The sequence below is a fragment of the Brassica napus genome, unplaced genomic scaffold, assembly GCF_020379485.1.
Source record: "Brassica napus cultivar Da-Ae unplaced genomic scaffold, Da-Ae ScsIHWf_1851;HRSCAF=2487, whole genome shotgun sequence".
Taxonomy (NCBI): domain Eukaryota; kingdom Viridiplantae; phylum Streptophyta; class Magnoliopsida; order Brassicales; family Brassicaceae; genus Brassica; species Brassica napus.
Genome location: NW_026015268.1, coordinates 50,001 through 55,000, shown reverse-complemented (window position 1 = coordinate 55,000; position 5,000 = coordinate 50,001).

Below are 5,000 nucleotides of genomic sequence, written 5' to 3'. Positions count from 1 at the left end.
ACGATTGTGACGCGGAAGCTCTGTCCAATTCAATCCGTCCAAGCCAGTCATATTCTATGATGGTCAAGTGGAGGTGCTGTCCAGAGTTATTTCAGAACTATGGGTTCAGATCAGTCGAAGTTCTGCTCGATACTCCGCCGGGAAGTCCGAAGAACTGTCCAGAAGCTAGAGGAGGTTCTGTCCGAGTCCAGATCAGCCTGTCGAGGCCTGTCAACTTCTTCATGGTGAAGCCAAGGTTGTGTCCAAGACAAGATCAGTCCATTCCAGTCCAGTCAAGGCGTCCCTTGGGTTTTGGCCATGTCCTCTCCGATCAACCAGCTGCTTCTCGCCTAGAACACTTGGAATTTGAGTTGTGAGTTGGTTTGTTTGAATTCCACTTGGAATTTAGGGTAGATCGAGTCGCATATAGATTAGAATGATCACGTTATTGAATGGTAGAGTCCTTAGGGTTATTTTATTTATGGAACCGGACTCAGTTTAGCAAGGGCTAAGCTGAGATGAATGGAATTAAGACTGAGTTAATAACCTGACTAGGACTAGGGCTAGGATGCATCATGTTTTCTATTATTGCGTGTTGATATTGTTGAGTGCAGGTTCCCGTTATCTTTAAAGATAGTTTCTCAGCGGGAGGCTGGACTATCTGGGTAACGGTTTGATTGTTTGTTTAGTATTGATATTATTGTTTAGTATTAGTACTAAGGGTCTTAGGCCATATAGGCCGGACTACTGGTACTATGGTTTGTGTTGTAGAGTCGAGTGTCTAGTTAGGATCTGGAACTTTATCTTTAGGTTAGGTTCTAGATTGAGTTTGTGTTGTGTGAGTGTGCCGACAGTATGTGCGTAACCCGCCCATACTAGGCTTGTGTAGGGGTGATTAGTGTTTCCTCGGCCTCGTACCCAGCGGGTTCAAGGAAACCCCTTATTCGCTGGATCGGGAAGACTCAGACGAACGGTGTCATGTACTATGGCTGAGTATTACACGACGGTGTAATGGGACAGTGACCCGAAGGACTGTGGGCCGCGGTCGGTTGAAAGTTCCTTCTTCTGGCCTTTGTGGTAGGGAGATAGGATATTGCCGATAGAGAGGAGGAACACGAAGTCACCAGGGCCCAGGTTAGAGTGTTGTGTTAGAGTGTCGTAGAGGGTTATGGAACCCTCGAGTTAGTGTAGCACCGATATACGGTGTTACAAGTTAGATGGAGTCGTAGTTACTCATAGTCTTATTATTGTGATTGTGTTTGTGGTTGATTGATTTGCTTGCAGGTTCTGACGTTAAGTCTAAGTCTTGTTTAGGTACCGGATTAGGCTTGATGTGTATTTCGTTAGTGTAGGCCTGACGTTGGCCTGTATGTGTTTGAGTGATTGCTTGTGAAGGGTGGTGGATATTAAAGCTATGCGGTATCATTGGTTGGCCGATCATGTTCTTGTTTGATTGTTGGTCGATCGATTAATGATACTTGTATAGTCTAAGTGTCTAACACTACATGAGTATTGAACTCAGGCGTATATATGGTTAACTAGGGATTGCTTGTTGACTTGTTTTAATGCAGGTTCCCGTTACTTGAAGCTAGATCATGGCAGGAGGCCAAGTCTAACTTAGTAACGGTTTGCTTAGCCTTAGCTTTTATTGCATGCTAGGGCTAGATTGATTGTTATTTTGGGTTGTCTGGGTAGAGTCTAGGTTGCGGGTAGAGGCCGCCAGCTCACTGAGTAACATTAGGTTACTCATCCAACTCCGTTGTCCTTTTTGCAGGTCGCTTTAGGTAAGGATGATCGGATAGCTTGGTGCTGGACGTTAGGACCGCCGGTGTAGATTTTCATGCCTTTTGTAAACGGTATTGTGGATTTGTGTTTAGTTGACTCGATTTGGCATTAATGTATGGATATTTCTCGAATCAATAAAGTAATTGTTTTATATGCGCTTCATGAGTACTCTGATATTTGACTAGTCCGGTCTAACACAACGTTAGGTCGAGGTACGGGTTGAAAAGCCTTAGGCCTTGATCTAACGGAAAACGCTAACTCTAGGTACGGGTTGCAAAGCCTTATGCCTTGACGCAGCGGGACGAGTTAGTGGATGAACTGGTCTAGGTCGTGGAGTAAAGTTTGTGACTCTGACCGGATTGTCCCTAGCCCGTCACGTAGCGCTTCCGGACCATGGTGTTGGGTTGGACGGTCAGTCATGTTCTTGTTTGATTGTTGGCTGGCCGGTTGGCCTTTCATCTCCAACCCTTGGTGTGGGTCGTCCGTCGGTCATGTTCTTGTTTGATTGTTGGCCGGTGGGTCGACCTATGCTTAGGACGGTTCGGGGGTGTTACAGAGGTGGTATCAGAGCATGGTTTCGTCCATGCTTCCGGAACTCATGATTTAATCGGTTTTAAATATTTATCGAGTCAAAATGAGTCACAAAAGGCATTAGGGAAACCGGTCACGTCCAGCGATAGGATTTGTGGTTTTAGGAAATTAGGATTGAGATAGTGGAATCTAGAACTGTTAGGTTGCTTGGGTAGAACTGTTAGGTTGCTGGTTAGAATTGCGGTTAGGTTGCATTGTTAGTATTTGCTAGGTTAGTAGATTATTTGATTAATTGTCTACTAACTTGCATGTTAAGTGTTCTTTTGAGTTGCAGCGAGTAAGTATGTTTGTTGATCGGAACTTTAAGGGATGAAACCTTAAAGTGGAGGGAGTTCGAGGCCAAACCCAAACCCGAAGCAAAGAGAGGAGAGACAGGTTCAGAGAGACTGGGCTGTGGTATGGACTGGACAGATGGGAGGAAACAAGACTTCATTGGGGAAGGACTTCATCAGTAATTGGGAAGACAAAGATCGAGAAAGGATTTGAGGAATCTGGACAAGATAGTTTCATGGGCAATGAGGGTGTTATGGCAGAGTAAAAGAAAGAGGATGACTAAGTGATCATTCCAGTGATGAGATATGAAGACAATTGTGGAGGCCTTGAAGAGGACACTCAAGGAACCGTGGTGGACAGCGTAAAGAGGTTATGGAGATGAGTGGAGAATGTTGTGAAGACAAGCAATTGCGCAACTAAGAATTCGAGGACGAATTCTATTAAGGGGGGGGAGAATGTAGAAACCCGTTAAAAAAAAAAAAGAAGAAATGGTCGAGTATCTTTGTGGTGGTCGAGTCGCGGGCGATATGGATCGATCGAGAAGTTTTGAAGTACGAGGTGGGCGAAGAAGTGATCGTGAGTTAACTATGAGTCGAATAAGTAGCTCGACCATAGTTAGAAGATGTCTTAGATTGATGAGACGGACGTTTTGGAAACATAATATTTTTGGAAGCACGACGGTTTAGAAGCTCGACGTTTGTGAAGAATGACGTTTCTTCAGCACGAAGTTTTCCGCGAAACTTCGTATCAGCAGAATATTATTTCGAAGACATTGGAAACATGACGGGAATTAAGCACGACGGGAAGCAAGCACGACGGGAAGCAAGCACGACGGGATTGAAGCACGACGGAAAACCCGAAGTTGGGCGAAAACCCTAATTTCGGTATTATGGAATTCTTCGAGGAAGCCGGAGGCTCGGGAAATATTTTCCCTCAACTTCAGAGATCAAGTGGAGTTTATTAAAATTGTTCTGAGCATCAGAAAGGGTGTAGAAAAATATTTGGGATTGATCGCGGGACGAAAATTCACCGGAATGGTCGAAATCAGGCGAATGGACCAAGAAGCTCGAGGTGTCTCTATGCATTTGACCAGGACGTTCTGTCTATCACATCAGCAGCTGAGTGTCAACACAAGGAGGAGGTGTAGACGTGCATGGAAGCTGCACATGCAGCTTGACATGTAGAAGCACGAGGTGGATCGACCAAGCACGAGGTGTCTCCGCGCATGAACCGAAGCATGCGGCCAGCCATGTGTGTGATGCTGTGGCGCCTTGCATGAGTTCCAGTCATGCAGCCTGACATCTGGGAGGAGTTGTGGCGTCCTGCATGTGTCCTGGACATGCAGCCAGCCATGTGGAGCACGAGGTGGATCGGCCAAGCACGAGATGTCGCGACGCATGCAACCGAAGCATGCTGATCGACATGTGTGAGGATGTGTGGCGCCTTGCATGAGCTCCAGTCATGCAGCCTGACATCTGGGAGGAGTGGTGGCGTCCTGCATGTGTCCTGGACATGCAGCCAGCCATGTGGAGCACGAGGTGTCGCCGTGCATGCGTCCGGAGCCATGCGGAGCGACACACGGGCTGCCACCAACCTGAAGCTGATTGGCTGGTGTCTCCTATAAATACCCCACGACCCCAGCTCATTTCTTCACATCCAGACCTGTCCAAACCATTTAAAACATGAGAGAAAAGTAGAAAAAGAAAGCAAGTGATTCCGAGCTATTTCGAGAGTTTTAGAGAGTTTTCGAGATCAGTTCTCTATTGATTTCGAGTCAGCGCCTTGGGAAGGTTCTGTCCAACTGAAGGTCAATCAAGTGAAGATCAGATCAGATGGGAATCAAGTCAACGTGGCTAGAGAGAGAGAGAGAGAGAAGAAAGTGGTCGATTTAGAGTATAGTCGATTCTCACCGAGAAGGCCAGTTCCGTCCAATCGGCGATTCTCTACGATTGTGACGCGGAAGCTCTGTCCAATTCAATCCGTCCAAGCCAGTCATATTCTATGATGGTCAAGTGGAGGTGCTGTCCAGAGTTAGTTCAGAACCACGGGTTCAGATCAGTCGAAGTTCTGCTCGATACTCCGCCGGGAAGTCCGAAGAACTGTCCAGAAGCTAGAGGAGGTTCTGTCCGAGTCCAGATCAGCCTGTCGAGGCCTGTCAACTTCTTCATGGTGAAGCCAAGGTTGTGTCCAAGACAAGATCAGTCCATTCCAGTCCAGTCAAGGCGTCCCTTGGGTTTTGGCCATGTCCTCTCCGATCAACCAGCTGCTTCTCGCCTAGAACACTGTGAGTTGGTTTGTTGAATTCCACTTGGGTAGTTGAGTTGGTTTGTTTGAATTCCACTTGGAATTTAGGGTAGATCGAGTCGCATATA